The following is an 18,051-nucleotide window of genomic DNA, read 5'->3' as shown; positions in this document are numbered from 1 at the left end:
TTTAAAGTTTTCGAGTTCACACTAGGCAAGCCAAATGTGATGACAAAGATCCCTGGTCCTCTCTCTCTCATGCTCTCTCTCTCTCTCTCTCTCTCTCTCTCACTCTCACATGGCCAATCAATAGCACCCATGAAGGTGCAGAAAGTACTAATAAGAACTAAAACATGAGGAAGGCCTAAAGGTCAATGTGACCAAAGAATCCGATCACAGAAAACTTCCCAGATCTGCAAAGTCTACAAAAACCCCCATCACATTACAAACACAAACACACTCACCACATACTGTAATGTTTCTTGTCTTCCTTTATGCCTAGTGTTCTTAGTAGAACCGGAGCCATTTGAAAAACATCTGAGAAGCACTAAGGGTTTTTTTCCATGGGTTTCTCCACAATGCATTGTCAGCATACAACAACTTATAACTAAGGTCATTTAAACAGGTAACACTTAATGTTTTGTACTTAAATAATGTTCAGGACAGATAGCTCTAAAGGTTCCTGGTAGAACTCTACAATACAGGAATAGCATTAACCAGGCAAGAACCCATGAGGAGCCATTTCTCCGAAACCTATAATGTGTTGATTTATCTTGCACAGTGCTAACGAGTCTCCGGATTGCCCCTCTTTTTATAGCCAACAACAAAATGTTTTCCCTTCTGATGGGATTTAGTGCAGAACTTCTTCAAGAAATACAAAACCCTTAAATAACCAGAAAACCCCCCCACAAGATCTCTGCATGATCATGCAGTACACATAGAAGCCCAGGAGGTGACTGGTATGCAGTTCTGCGTCTGAAAGTTCTCTGTGTCTGAGGAGCCTGGCTGGGAGCCAACGCCCACGCTGGGACTTCCACGTAACACTGTCTTCTTCTGGAAATCATAGTTTTAAAGGGAACTAATGCAGCTGGCTTATCAACACCACAAACCTCCACCACCATCACCACCACCCACACATCCCCTATACACACAAGGGAAGTGTTCTAACGAGAAACTAATATTAGCCTAATATTCATTGAGACCAATTCCTGAAAACAGTCCACAGACGTCAATGTTCTAAAGAAGTGTTACAGTTCATGACAACACTTTATATCGTGGGAACGAGTTTCTAGAGGGTTAAAGATCATATATCTATCTAGATAGCTGTCCTACTCTACTCATCCAGAGTATGTCTTTCTCAGTATTTAATAGACTCAGTACATCTTCCATTATATTTTTATACGAGTGTTTTGGAATACAAACCTGCTTCCGGAACAAATTATACTCGTAATCCAAGGTTCCACTGTAGATAGATAACCAGAAATTTAGACAGACAGATCATTATACAGACAGACAGAAATTTAGACAGACAACCAGACAGACAGACAGACAGACAGAGAATTGAAAGAGGTTATTAATGGTTTCTGCGAATACTCCTAACTTTCTAAAGTTCTTTCTGAAATTAACATTTTGTTTAGAACCTTTATGGATATACCTCAAAGAACTGAGCCAAGCCTGTTTCAGAGCGCAATTATAGAACCCTCTTATTTCAACAAATGTAGGATGGAACTAAAGAGACAAAAACACAAGAGATAAAATAGTTTATTTTTTATTTTTAAACCACTAGCTTGCTGTAGCATCTCCAGAGAGGCTGAGTGTGTTGAGCAAATGCTCTACACACTCAGCTATGTGTGTGTGTGCATTCAGTGTGACAGACAGTGTATTCAAGCTAATTATTCTAAAGCAGCGAGTGCAGCTCGTAAGCCTGGGAGCCGTTTCCTCTGAACTCCTTCCTCTTCCTGCCTCTCTGACTGATAAAGAGCAGCAGGGCCTGCCACTTCCTGTCCAGCTTTCCCGAAACAATCCACATCCTCACACAACATAAAGAATCCCTGTCTAAACGCCGTACAGACGCCACAGAGTCCGCTCACGTGGTTCGCTTTTTAACCCCTTAAAGCTGATGGAAGCTTACATGCGGAACTGAAAGTATTAATAAAATGAGTCCATTCAGCCATTTCGTGCTGCCGAACAAAAAACACTGAGAATATCCCACAATGCAGGGTGAAGCCGTTCCTAGAGTCACTTGTTCAGTTTCTAATCATTTGTAAATATATATAGCATTCACATAATACAAAGTATTAGCTAGCTGTTTATGTTCAGCTAATTTAACACTACCTTTATCACATAAATGCTTTATTTTTTTGCTGCTATTATCTAGCTTTTTAAAATTTCAGTTACATTAACTCCCCAATGTTATACTAGCTTTATTAATAGCATTATCTAGCAATTTATGTTTGGCTAATCTAACCCCCCTCAGCAAACTTTTTGCAAAACCTCATTTTTTTTGCTGCTGTTATCTAGATTTTTATGTTTAAGTTAAATCCTAGGTTTATAGCTCGCTTTATTTAATGCCTTATTTGTTAATAATATTAGCTAGCTATTTATAACTAGCAAATGTGTAAGGCCTGGTTCACACGGGCGTTAAAATCGAGCGTTCGTAGCGTCCTGTGATCGCGGATCAAACGGCGAGTGTTTTCTACACATAGGAGTCAATGAGAGTGTTCACACGGGCTTTGTCCGGCTGCGCGTTTATACGGCATCAAAAAAACATTGCATGCAGCTTTTTCTTGCCGTTCAAAACCCAACGAACGCAAGGAAACCGCTTATAGTTCGTTTTCTTCACGTTCATTTTACGCTTCGGAGGACCGGATATATCCCATGATCCTACATGCTATACATAGGGAAATGCAGAAAAGGGCAAAATAAAATAAAATCAATTGTTGAAAAACACGCAGAAATTTCTTTATAAACCACAAAAAACATCCTTTAATCCGACGTTGTGCAGTCAGAGAGTGAACCCAGGCTTTCATATCCAGTTCCTGACACACTGCCCCCACAGGTTAACACACAAACTACAATTTGGGCTGCAGGCTGGCGTTAGACAGAGACAAACAAACGCCGGTGTAGAAGTCAATCGATCGCCACTACAAAACGCAACATAAACGTCAAGGACGTTCAGAGCACGTTCGTTTATCCAAAAACTTAACGCCCGTGTGAACAAGGCCTAAAAAAAACTCAGAGCTTAATTTTTTGCCACTTCAATGAAAACTCCTCAGTTTAACGTTAGTTTTAATTAGCATCTCATTTATATACATTTATATAAGTACTCAGCGGCGGACTGGCCATTTGGAGCACCGGGAGTTTTTCCCAGTGGGCGGCCCAGTCAGTACTCAAATACATATACAGTATATTAAAATATATAAAATGACAGAAATAACAAAAACGGAAAAATATTGCATGTCTTTTCCCTTTTGGTGATCTGCTGTGGGTCAGGAAGTCCAGGGTCACTTTTTGGTCTCAGTCCGCCCCTGTAAGTACTTCATTTCCGGTATCTTAATAGTATTAGCCAGCTATTTCTGTTCAGTTAATTTAACTCTATCTTTATGTAATGCCTCATTTGAGGCTTGTTATCTCCTCATCGTAACGTTAGTTTAATTTAAACCCTCATTTGCTAAAAGTATTACAATATGTTTAGCTAATTAAACACCACATTGATACGCTAGCTTTATTAAATAGCACATTTTACACTGCAGAACAAGTTGTTTTCCAGTGGCCACTCCCTGGCTGTATATAACTCTCACTTCACTTATTTAATAGCGAGTTATTTCCAATATGTTTAGCTAAACACATTCCTTGCAAAACTAGCTATATTGACTAATTAAGAAAAATGTTTCTCAGTTAGAAATTACTTAAAAACTATAAATAGCAACAGGAAATGAGAAACTAAGCTAGTATTACACTGAGGGGTTTAACATAAAGTACTAAACAACCAGCTAGCTTGCTAGCTAGCTCCTCTCTCGCTCTTTTTTTCGAATAACTCTCATTATGTTATGAAGAAAAGCTGGCGTTACAATGCAAAACAGCACTGTGGTAGCTGAACATTATCTACATAGCTTGCTAGCTCGACCTGTTAGCTTCATTGGACATCAGGAGTAAATATGAAATGTTTTTCCTGTCGTGCTAAAGCGCTAGGTGTGCTAGGCTGTGCTTCCTGCTCTAACTGAGAGTGAAACTAGAGCAGTCATAACTGTAGTGAAACCCCTACAGCTTCAGGTGGTGGGAAGGCAGTGGTGTCGGGGTGTGAGTGTGTGTGTGTGTGTGAGTGTGTGTGGGTGGTATTTATTCTGAAACTTCATCAAGAAACACATCAGTTTATCTAAGTAAATAGTTCCTCATATTTAAAAGGTGTGAAGTAATTAAGGAAGTACTAAGTGAGAAAAAGGAATTATGAACAGGTAGTGTGTGTGTGTGTGTGTGTGTGTAAAATATTATTAAGCAGTTATTAAGCAGTCCTGATGAAGTGTGTGTGGGATTGTTTATGTTAGTAGCAATATCATCAAAACACAAATATACAGTGTGTGTGTGTGTGTGTGTGTGTCTGAAACTGCAAGGCGTGTGAATGTGGATAGTGTTACATTAGCTGGTAAAGCACACACACAGACATGCACAAACACAAACACACACACACACACACACACACACAACAGTGAGTCACACTGTGAAGCTTGGGTATTGTCTGTTGTAACACAGTGTAATATATGATGTGTGTGTGTGTGTGTGTGTGTGTGGAGTCCAGCAGAGAGCTGTCGACAGATAACCATTGAGTGTGCGTCAATGATGGGGGGGGGCAATGCACAAAGACACACACACACACACACACACACACACACACACACACAAAGTAAAGAAAATCAATGAAGTGCCAGTAAAGACCCCCCCTCCACATCCTTGCACACACACACACCAACACAACCACAATGTTTAGTGACGGGTGTGTATTAAACGTGTGAAAGCCCACGTCATGTCAGTCTGTATCAACACATGCGTGGCTTATGACTGCAAAACTGAATGACGCGCGCACACATGTATGTGTGTGTGTGTGTGTGTGTGAAGGAGCCGTGTGGGATTGATTAGGCCTGAATCTGAGGTAAAGACGCACAAGTCTGAACTACAAGACAAGTGAAACGCACACACACACACACACACACACACACACACACACACACACACACACAGGCGACGTACTGATATAGTCTGCAAAGGATTGCAATAAAGGTGTTTATCTGCACTGTGGCGGTGCTTTTTTAGCTTTTAGACAGTTTCACCTCGTTAAATGGCAAAATTCTATTCATTTTCTACTGTATAAAAAAAAATCATTCAATATTGTGTTTATTGTTACATGTTTCTTATATAATATTTAAATATTTTATTAAATATCTAAAACATTTGACTCATTTCAGATTCAAATAGTGTGTTTTCTGAGTTCTTACCTGCCTAAAGTCAAGTTTATGCGCGGAAACATATCATTTAACCTTCTTCTTCTTCTACTTTGTCTTTCGGCTGTTCCCTTTCACGTGTCGCCCCAGCGAATCATCTGCCTCCATCTAACCCTATCCTCTGCATCCTCTTCTCTCACACCAACTAACTTCATGTCCTCTCTCACTGCATCCATAAATCTCCTCTTTGGTCTTCCTCTAGACCTCCTGCCTGGCAGTTCCAACCTCAGCATCCTTCTACCGATATATTCACCATCTCTCCTCTGAACATGTCCAAACCACCTCAATCTGGCCTCTCTGACTTTATCTCCAAAACATCTAACGTGGGTTGTCCCTCTGATAAACTCATTCTTAATCCTATCCATCCTTGTCACTCCCAAGGAGAACCTCAACATCTTCAGCTCTGCTACCTCCAACTCTGCCTCCTGTCTTTTCTTCAGCGCCAGTGTCTCTAAGTCGTAGAGCATCGCTGGTCTCACCACTGTCCTGTACACCTTTCCTTTCATTCTCGCTGATACTCTTTTATCGCACAACACACCTGACACTTTTCTCCACCCATTCCAACCTGCCTGTACCCGCCTCTTCACCTCCTTTGAACACTCTCCGTTGCTCTGGACTGTTGACCCTAAGTACTTAAAGTCCTGCACCTTCTTTACCGCTGCTCCCTGTCTCCTCACGGTTCCTCTTGGGTTCCTCTCATTCACACACATGTATTCCGTCTTACTGCGGCTAACCTTCATTCCTATGCTTTCCAGAGCATACCTCCACCTCTCCAAATTTTCCTCGACCTGTTCCCTGCTCTCGCTATACAAAGCACAATGTCATCCGCAAACATCATAGTCCATGGAGACTCCTGTCTAACCTCATCTGTCATCCTGTCCATCATTAAACCTAAGTATTGAAAAAGTTCTCAAAACTGTACCTTAGTATCTTGAATTGATCAAAACGTTTTTTAAAAAGAATAAAAATGTTTAACTAAAAGTAATACATTTTTATAATAGTGATCTGTAAGACATTTAGTAGCAGAAGTCTAACTTTAAAATGAACATTCATGCCTTTATTTTAAGTCTTCGGAAAACCATAATCTGCGTTATATTTGACACATGCTGTAATTTCATAGGAAAGTTGAACCTGCAGTACAGCTGTCAATCAACTAGTCAGTGTAGTGAGAATGCTGTTGCTAAGCAACCAGGATTAAAGGTCTTTTCTGACACCACAGCAGAAGTCAAGATGGCAAAGGGCCTCGCAATTTCAGGGGTCGCAGGTTCGATTTCTGCCTCGGGTCTGATTTTGGAATGTGTTCTCCCTGGTAGTAACATTTACGTTGCACTTATAGGACGGGATTAAGTTGTATTTCATTGCTCGGAGAAACGTTCCTTAAATCATGCTTCCGAAAAATACTTTTCACGTCTACCGTCACGTCTGATTTTTACTCACTTACTAATCGTTCCTACTGCTTTAGCCTGTATTTAGGGTCATGGGGGGTCCTGGAGCCTATCCCAGGAGACATACAGTAGGGCACGAGGTAGGGTACATCCTGGATGGGGTGCCAATCCATCACAGGGCACACATTCACACACTACAGGCTATTTGGGAACGCCAATTAGCCTAATCTACATGTTTTTGGACTGTGGGAGGAAACTGGAGTACCTGGAGGAAACCCACAAAGCATGGGGAGAACATGCAAACTCCACACATACAGACCTGAGGCAGCTATCGAACCCAGATCCTGGAGGTGTGAGACGATAGTGCTAACCACAAAGCCACCATGCGGCCATCTGATTTTAAAATCAAGCTGATTCCATAACTTCCGCATCTTGATTGCGATACCACCATTTTACATGAATGTTGAGCAGCAACTTTGCTGGTCCATAAGTAGAATTACGTTGACCTATGGGAATAAACCTTAGCGTTAAGTCATAACGGAGTTAACTGAACTGAGAAAGAGTCGTAACAGCGTATTGGGTGACACGGTGGTGAACCTGCTGCGCATTAATTATGCATGGAAATGTCATCGGCGTTCGAATGTGTTACTGACGCTGAAGAGCATCACACAGTGATGTCAAGAAAATACTCTCTTACTTTTTCGCTCGCTCGCTCGCTCTCTTACTCACTGCATTTCCTGTTGCTCAAAAAAGGGGAGAGGAAGAGAGAGAGAGAGAGAACGAAGAAGTGAGAGATACACAGCAGGAAGGATGAAGAGATATGTAGCAAAAATATAAGAGGAAGATGGGCGGAGAGACAGCAACAATGATACGCAGATATCTCAAGAATAAGAGAGTGTGAAGTTGAAAGAGAAAAACCAAAAGATACACATTTTGAATAAGACGGAGAGTGCTTATGTGTGAGAGAAAGAGGAAGAGAGACAGAGAGACAGACTTACAGCAAGAAGGAGAGAGAGAGATAGTATGAATGAGGGTGTGTATGAGATGAGCTCTGATTCACTGCCAGAGCTGAAATATTCATAATGACACACAGTTCATGAGCAATACAGGTATGCGTTAGGGTGTGTGTGTGTGTGTGTGTGTGTGTGTAAGCGCTACATCCAACTGAGTTGGCGGTAAGGTGGGGTGAGGTGTGTGCTGTCAGTCATACAGGAAAATCAATATTAATCAGCGCTTACACACACACAGACACACACAAACACACACACTGCGTTATAACACTAACAGTCTCAAACAGCAGTGGAGGTAGAGGTGTGCCATTATCTCGAAGTTGGTGTTTCTCATCTCTCGCTATGTCTCACAAAGTACCGTCTCCGGTTAACCTTTTTCTCAATGTTACCTTCCATCCTCCTAATCCCCCAGAGACAGCACTCTGCGCATCCTCCCCTCCGACAAGCACCAGTTGTCTTCTCTCCGCCTTCTCATTCATTCCTTCACACTGACTTTCAACACTTTATGGATGGAAATGCCCTCGACCTTGGCGTAAGCCACCCCTCTCCATCAACAGAAATCAATGCTACCTCTTTCCACAGCACTTATCATCATTTGGTATCCTTGAGTCGAGGAAAAGGACTCGTTTTCCCCTTACTCCCTCCATGATTGCCTACACCCAATTAGGGCTGTGTATTGGCAAGGGCCTCACGATACGATACGTATCACGATACATGGGTCACGATACGATAAATCACGATATATTGTAATACTATACATATTGTGATATATTGCAATAGTTTGTATTAGTACGTGTGTCACATTATATTGACAACTTGATAAAGTAGGCAGACAAATTAAAATTCCAATTCCAATTTATTTTCCATCCATTCCAATTCATTAGAACGGCACAGTGTGATTGAAGTCCATATTGTTATAAAACACTTAACACTTAAACATTCAACTAAAATGTATATGCCACTAAAGTTACATATAAATTAAATAAACAGTTTATAAAACTAAAATAAATTTAAGCAAAAAAATTTAAGTTCATCAAGTAAACATAAAACTGGAACATAATGCTCTAATATGAGGTATTCATTGTCACCAAACTGTTAGACCAAAAACTCTCTTGCCTCCAAACTATTAGAAACTTAAGTGTAGTATCGATACTTGAGGTTTGACTATCGATACACTATCGTAAAATAAATTATCGCGATAGTTGGATGTATCAATATTTTTGCACAGCCCTACACCCAATGTCCTTTTCCCACTTTCCTCAATCATGGACTTCCCAAAAGCTCTACACCCATTAACCCAGGCTTGCTCATGCTGACGGGGTCCAAAAGCTAGCCTGTCCGGTCCGATCCTAAAGAAAAGTCAACGCAGTACAAATCACTGAAAAAAGTCAATGCTGGCCATGATAGAAAGGCCACTTCACAGGCAAAGAACCCAAGGCCACCAACTCGGCCTCCAAATTCCCCAGGTCCCAGTACAATTAAGCGCCCATGGTATGCATCAGACACACAAGAGACCACACCCTGCAACCCACAGCAACCAAAGAATCCTGCGCTTACATCCTAGGGCCAGACACCACAGCACATCCCCAGAGGCCCTGAATAGCCATGCCCTGAGGGGGAGAGCTGCCATAGTAGTACAAAGGGAATACAAAACCTAGGTGGCTTTAATGTTAATGGTTTGATGTTGTGCCTGATTAGCGTATCTTCTAAATAAACACAGGAATATGTTTTGCCATGCTCATTGGCTATCAGAGAATTAAGAACAGCAGAGACAAAATGATCACAACCTGACACAGGTCTCGTTGCTTTCCGTGACTTCTTCTAAGATTGCTTTCTAGAAGGAAAAGCTGGATGCATCTGTACAAGATCTTAACAAGCTCCACAACAACTTTCTTAATTATTTACCCGATCAGCTCCTCATGCTCCATCCTCCTTGACAACCTTAATGGCAAAATTGAAAAAAAAAAAAAAAAACACCAAACTTTCAATTTTACCCCAACCTTTACACTACAATATCAGGGAGTCCCTTTATCTTTAACTGGCACAGTATTCCAACCTAGCAACACAAGAGATCCTGCAAGGCATCTTGTTCTTCAGTCTCACAACCTGCCAGTTGGATCCAATCCTACCAAGCTCACAGGACCTGCATCCCTTCCTCAGTACTATCATCTATGGCTTCATTACATCAGGTCCAACTATGTTTAAGAGCGTAAGGGTTACTCCCATCCTAAAAAAAAGTACTGACCGGTATCACTTCTGTCTCTCTCTAAGTCTCAGATCACAACCTTCAAGATCCTAACCAATCCGACTTTAAAAGTCTGCTCTTTTGGCCAACACTGATAAGTAACATGCTGCTAGATCAACCAAAATGTAATAAGTTCTCATCCCCTTTGACCTTTCAGCAGTGTTTGACCCTGTCAATCACAGGACCCTATTGTCCATCCTTACTAGGCTTGGAATTTGTTTGCCTTCTGCCTGGAAAGTCAGTCATATCAGGTAACATGGGGGTGACCCACAAGGTTCAGTACTTGGTCCTCTACTTTCCCTGATCTATACTCGATCTCTTGGTGCAGTCATATTCCACTACCACTGCTATGCAGATGACATTTACCTCATCTTCTCCTTGACTTCCTCAGACACAGTTGCTTCTGCTCAGATCTAGCAGACATTTCATCATGCATGGCAGCTAAAACGTAAGCCTAGCACAACTGAACTGCTGTTCATTCCCGGTGATTCATTCCCCTGTCAATATCTCCCTGTGATCTCACCTTCAGTCACTGCACGCAACCTTGGAGTAACCATCGTTTACTTGTTTCCCATTTTCAAGTTCTCCCACATCACCAAATTATTTCCCTTCGGAAAAGGGCTTTTGCTAAATAACATGAATGTTAAATGAGAACGTCCACCCTGTTCCCGGGAAGAGACTTAATATTTGTCATGGTGTTACTTTTCAAACCAAGACAAGATGGTGGTTTTGCCTAAGTGTAAATGGAGAAATCCAATGCTTTTATATATGAATTCTATACAGTAACTGATTTTTTAATTTAGAGAAGACAAAACAAATGAATAAAAAGATATAAGCACCTTCAGCACCTGGCTCTCTAAAATAATACAAAAAAACAAACACACTAAAATATTGAGAAAAAAAAAGCGCTTCGTTTTTTTGACACCTAAGTGTGGATATCATGACTGTGTTTTGTGAAATGACGTGGACGCCTTTTTCAACATTGATCTCACTCGCACATACTCAGACTGGGTATACACACACACACACACACACACACACACACACTTAACAAGAAAGCTGACGTCAAACTCAGAAGTCAGCACCAGTGTAATGCTGTTCCTGACTTCACTGTTTTTCTACTGCTGCTTTCTCAGTGTGTGTGTGTGTGTGTGTGTGGAAGTGTGTGTAGCAGTGGTTTGAGTGAAGGCTTCGTTCTCTCAGATTAAGTATTGATGGTGCTGACGTCTTCATCTCGCATGCTTTAAGGGACTCAAGGAATTATGGTGAGCTGTGGATGTTTGTGTGTGTGTGTGTGTGTGTGTGTGTGTGTGTGTGTGTGTGAGAGAGAGAAAGAGAGAGAGAGAGAGAGATTGTGTGATTTGTCACAGTCATCCATCTGTCCCCTTATACAGCACACAGGAAGTGGACACTTTGATTCATCATTACAGACATGCACAAACACACTGTCATCTCTTCATTCTGGAACAGCAATGTTGAGTGTGTGTGTGTGTGTGTGTTGAGGATCATGGTCACAGCTGATGCAGCAGTGCTGCCTGTTCCGGTTGTGTCTCCAACACACTCTGTATCTCATTCAGATAAGTAACACATTCTGTCCGCTAAGAATATTAATACATTATACACCGTGTAGCGCATGCTTGGGTTTGACATAGGTGCGTTGTCGATACACAACTATACAAAATGCTTCTTATATACTTTCTATACTCATTATGCATTCCACACAGCTTTTACTTACTGTGTAGTGCTCTATATATCCAATATAGCATTTATACTTCCTATATATCCGTGTAGGTATGTAGAGGATAACATAACAGCATCTACTATCTGTTACACTATACATATGTCCTCTACAGCTTATATACTCCCTATACACCCATCATAACATGGCCACCTGCCTAATATTGAGTAGGTCCCCCTTTTCCCACTGTAACAGTGATGTACTATGTATTCTGACACCTTTCTATCACAACCACTGTTAACCTTTTAAGCAATTTGCGCTTTATCTACATGAATAGCACCACTATTGGATCGGATTAAATGGGCCAGCCTTCAGTCACCATGTGCATCAGTAAGCCTTGGCCGACCCATGACCCTGTTGCCAGTTGACCCTTCATTGGATCACTTTTGGTTGGTCCTGACCACTGCAGACCAGGAATCACCCACAAGAGCTGCAGTGTTCTGATCCAGTCGTCTAGCCATAAAAATCTGGCCCTCCTCAAAAGTAACCAAATCCTTACGCTTGCCTATTTTTTTTTTTTTTACCTTTTAGCACATCAACTTTAGGATTCACTTTTAGCCTAAGATAGGTTCACTTTTAGCCTAATATAGCCCACCCAGTTCCAGGGGCCGTTGTAACGAGATTGAAAATGTTGATACTATGAGACAGGTCATAAATGAGTTTATCAGAGGGACAACCCGCGTTAGATGTTTTGGAGATAAAGTCAGAGAGGCCAGATTGAGGTGGTTTGGACATGTTCAGAGGAGAGATTGTGAATATATCGGTAGAAGGATGCTGAGGTTGGAACTGCCAGGCAGGAGGTCTAGAGGAAGACCAAAGAGGAGATTTATGGATGCAGTGAGAGAGGACATGAAGTTAGTTGGTGCGAGAGAAGAGGATGCAGAGGATAGGGATAGATGGAGGCAAATGATTCGCTGTGGCGACCCCTGAAAGGGAACAGCCGAAAGACAAAGAAGAAGAAGATGAGACAGGTCATATTGTAACGGCAAGAGGACTGGGTCAGAGCAACTCCAAAACTTGTGGGCTACAGTGGTCAGGACTGACAAAAGTAATTCAAGTAAGAAAAACAGACGACAGGGTCATGGGTGGCCAAGGTTCACTGGTGCACATGGAAAGTAATGGCTGGCCGGCGTAGTCTGATCCAATAGCTCAAATTGAGGAAAGGTTAATGCTGGTTCCAATAAAAAGGAGTCAGAACGCAGATGATGGATCTATCAGGATGAATTCTGAAGGGTATGAAGGGCTATACTCCCTTCTCAGACTGCGAAACTGATGGAATGCCGCTCCACATTGCAGATGGATAATGACCCAAAACATACGGTGAAAGCTACTCAAGCATATCCAAAGAGATACTCGTCACTGGCCAAGTTGGTCACCTGCTCTCAACCCAGTGGAGCATGCTTTCCACTTACTGAAAGCACTTACTTGGTCATGTCCGTGGGTTCCAGACCTCACAGACTGCAAAGGATTTTAATCCAAGTACCAACGGCAATCCTTATGCTTGTAATTAGGTTGGTTTGTTCACTTATTTATGAGCGCCCCCAAAATGGAGATGCTGATGTACTGAAAATGTATATACAGTATAACATAACAGCTACTACACCTCAAATAGTGCACGATTTCCCCATCTATACCATAGAAACGTATACCGGATAGGATATCAATCATCCCTCTAAAAAGTGCATTATATATCACTTAAGGATTTCCTTGTCCTTATATACATATGCTAATAGTACATAACAGTCATACACCCTATAGAGTGCACTAAATGTCAGCTTATAAAACTTCTACCTCAGATATAAATGTAGGGAATTTGACATAACAGCTTTTACACCTATGTGTTCCCCATAGACCTATAGATCCAAGAAGTGTATGTGATAAATCCCCTATTGATTTCTTTACCCTACATGGTGCACTATAAGGAATATATAATAGAAAACATCTACGATAATAATAAAAGACAGTAATAATTAGATGATGATGATGATGATGATGATGTGTGTGTGCGTGGATGGGACGAGGGCAGCTTCCGGCTCACTCTGAGTTTGTCACCCCATGCCTGAGTCACAGTGGATTTCTATTTTATTCATTAATCCACTTAAAATATGCTTTTATCAGAAGTAAGTTGCAGTTGTAACCTAAAGCAGAGAGCTGAAACGAAAAGAGCAGAAAGAGAAATGAATCAGGAGCAGAGTGTCAGAGGGGAATACAGTACAGAGCGTTATTGCTGCGCCGTGTTTATGGGAGATAAAAGATTAAAGGGAAGCGTAGGAGCTGATTCAGAATGACAATGAAGGTCGAACAGGTGTGTGTGTGTGTGTGTATAGGTGTGGGTGAAGTTGGGTTTGGACTCAGACATCAGAGTCGAATGAATCACTAATAGCAGCTGTACAGAAATGTAATCAGACAATAACGCAACAGACCTTTTATAAACGTTCTCTCCCCCTCTTTTTTTATTTATTTATTGTATTTGGCCTTTGATATAAGTTTTTGATCTCAATAATATATATTGTAGTTTTAAAACAATATCTTACTTTTTATTATACAGGTTTTCTTTTTTAATTTTAATTAAATTTTAATCATAATTTTATAACATTTCCTTGTCGTACTTACGTATTAGTTAATAATAAGTTATTAAATAATTGTGATTTCTTTTCAAACATTCAGCAACAAACAAAAAAAAATCTACAAACTGACATGAAGACGTTAGCTCAATGCTAATGTAGCTAATATATAGAATAGAACTTTGTCTCACCCAAAATCTTTAGAGTAAATTTCTTCCCCAAGTTCTTTAGTGACGTCTGTTAGGACGCAGTGGGACGTGAGACGTGAGACGTCGTGTCATCTGTAAACACCTACCAAACCTAGACATGTTACTGAACTCATGTACATGTATTGATTTGCTGTTTTTTCTTTCCTCACCAACCCACATGTAATAATTAGGAATAATGACCCTCCACTTCCGATATAGAGGTGCCCTAACGCTCCATCGGGCAGCGCGGCGTTCTCGGTGAAAATGAGTCACACACTTACAGCGGCTTCAAAGGGAGCGAGATGTCACAACGGGGAGACATCAATCAAAGACAAATCATCTGCCGTGACTCATATACTGTAAGTAACGTCCTTCAGAAACGCCGTTAACCCTGCACCCTATGTGACTTTCCTTTTTTCACTCATGCGTTAGCGCTATATAACACTGACGTGATTAAAGGGACAGTAGGCAAGATTAGGCCTCTAGTGGTTAAGAAGGTGAAGTGCAACAACAACAACAACAACAACTTCATGAACTCGCCTCTTGTGCCAGTGCTCATTTATATTATGAGCTTCCGTGAGTTTTATAGATGCCTTTGTAGCTTGTTAGCATTGTTAAAGGGTGTTTGTAACGAATAAATATACATTAACTCGATTCGCCATCATACAGTTCAGAGTTTTATACAAATAATAAACATACAGTAATAAATTTCCCCATCTTGAAAAAAAACAAAAAAAAAACTTCCCTGAACAGAATGAATTGTGGGCGGAGTAAAAGATGAGGGTGTGGTTTGAAACAAAAAAAATAACAATTTAAATGGAGGGCCGGAGTACGAGTTTCCAAACAGGATTTCTCCTCCATATAATACACTTGTGCATGAACTTTTAAAATTATTCATTTTGTGATGCATACGTGTAAAAACACGATCCGATCAGCGCGTCTTCACTGGGGGGACACGTTAACATTGGGGCGCAGGTGGCTCGGTGTGTTAAAGCTCTTACAAGTTACTGATCGGAAAGTCGAGGGTTTGAGACCCGGCTTTGCCAGGTTGCCTCTGTTGGGCCCTTGAGCGGGGCCCTTAACTACCTGGTGTATAATGACTGACCCTGCACCCTAACCCCAGCCGGCCAACAACAAATACAGAATTTCCCTGCACAGAAATGTATATATGAGGAATAAGGGGCCAGAGGTAGCTCAGTGGTTAAGGCATTGGACTACGTTTCGGAAGATCCCAGGTTCAAACCCCACAACCACCAAGTTGCCACCCTCAACTGCTCAGATGTGTAATGAGATAAAAATGTAAGTATCTCTGGATAAGAGCATCTGCCAAATGCCTAAATGAAATAAAGGGTCAGGTGACAGTTCAATCTTATTGGTACGAAACCCTGGGCATAAAACTTATAGCACAATGCTGCCATCTACTGATACAAGCACATAATGACACCTTTTTCCATTTAAATTTCAGTATGGATTTATTATTGATTATTATATTTAATATTGCCTTGAAAAAGTTAAATTTTTAAGAGTTTAACTTAACCTTTAACCCCTTCTCTTTTTTTTTTCATAGTTTAATTTCCATCACCATCTTAAGCACCAGTCCCTTATATTGTCAACCATAACACGATCCTGTTTACCATCAAACAGGTTGAATATAAAATACGAGATGCTATTAATCGCTAAATATGATGAAACTCATGTTTTGTCAAATGACCACCATTTGGGAAATGATGACATGGCTACACAAATCCACAGATAGTCACGTGACTGCTCCAGGATACTCAGTAGACGTCACTAATGGAGGTCATAAGTTAAAGCCATGGATGAAGCTAAATAAGGAACTTTCCAGAACATTTAAATGGTTTACAACACTGGTGTGTTCTTATGGACTAATGAGACTTTATTAACTTGACTGTTTTTCCTCAGATTCATTTCAGACGCCGTCTTAGTGTTCGTTCCACACCCTCCATTTCCAAAGGTCTGATCTTCTACCACCATTTAGAGAGCCATTTCTTCTTCTTTGTCTTTTGGCTGTTCCCTTTCAGGGGTGGCCACAGACAATCATCTGCCTCCATCTAACCCTATCCTCTGCATCCTCTTCTCTCACACCAACTAACTTCATGTCCTCTCTCACTGCATCCATAAATCTCCTCTTTGGTCTTCCCCTAGACCTCCTGCCTGGCAGTTCCAACCTCAGCATCCTTCTACCGATATATTCACAATCTCTCCTCTGAACATGTCCAAACCACTTTAATCTGGCCTCTCTGATTTATCTCCAAAACATCTAAGGTGGGTTGTCCCTCTGATGAACTCATTCTTGATCCTATCCATCCTTGTCACTCCCAAGGAGAACCTCAACATCCTTAGCTCTGCTACCACCAACTCTGCCTCCTGTCTTTTCTTCAGTGCCACTGTCTCTAAGCCGTAGAGCATCGCTGGTCTCACCACTGTCCTGTACACCTTTCCTTTCATTCTCGCTGATACTCTTTTATCGCACAACACATCCGAAGCAGAGGCTCTTAAAGGGGAAATTTAGCCGAACATGAAGTATCTGACACTTTTCTCCACCCATTCCAACCTGCCTGTACCCGCCTGTTCACCTCCTTTCCACACTCTCCGTTGCTCTGGACCGTTGACCCTAAGTACTTAAAATCCTGCACCTTCTTTACCTCTGCTCTGTCTCCTCACGGTTCCTCTCATTCACACACATGTATTCCGTCTTGCTGCGGCTAACCTTCATTCCTCTGCTTTCCAGAGCATACCTCCACCTCTCCAAATTTTCCTCCACCTGTTCCCTGCTCTCGCTACAGAGCACAATGTCATCTGCAAACATCATAGTCCATGGGGACTCCTGTCTACCCTCATCTGTCATCCTGTCCATCACCAGAGCAAACAAAAAGGGGCTTAGAGCCGATCCTTGATGCAGACCCACCTTCATCTTGAACTCTTCTGTCACACCTACAGCACATCTCACCACTGTCTTACAGCTCTCATACATGTCCATCTCAAGAGCCATTTCTCCTTGGTTAATCCACCATAAGATACTGGTTTTAAGGAGTTTCTTGCGCTAAACCTTCGGTGTAACTGGTTTATCTGTGTCATCCTAGTTAGTTGAGAAACAGTGGAGCTAGGAATGAGAACGAATTAGGATCGAATCTCATTTTCTCTCAACTACTCTAGATTACAGAATAACCGTGTCCATATCTCTGTCCAGTGTTTCATAACATAGCGGTGAATAACAGCCTGGGAAACATTTTTTATGTAGTCACTGGGTTCAATTATGTGTGACAGAAGCGGATTGTTAGGACAAATGCAGGACAGATTTCCAAGAAAGCCACCTCAGTGATGTTGCTAGAGCATTAATCTCCTTAAACAAAGCAACCTCTTACAGCAACAATGGCAGGAGATCATTTAAAACCCTAATTACGTTCTTTAGAAACGGACTGTGTGAACTCATTTGAACATTAAAAAACACATAAAACACAAGAGCAACGGCAAGCATGGAGACCTTAGAGGAGACTAAAAGCACACCCACGCTGCCAGATGAACCGATTGTTCATCAAGAGGGCGCATCTATTCTTCTCACATAATGGCGCAATTATGCAAGACAAATTGTTC

Source organism: Clarias gariepinus, chromosome 3 (genome assembly GCF_024256425.1).
Source record: "Clarias gariepinus isolate MV-2021 ecotype Netherlands chromosome 3, CGAR_prim_01v2, whole genome shotgun sequence".
NCBI lineage: Eukaryota > Metazoa > Chordata > Actinopteri > Siluriformes > Clariidae > Clarias > Clarias gariepinus.
This window is presented reverse-complemented; position numbering follows the sequence as displayed.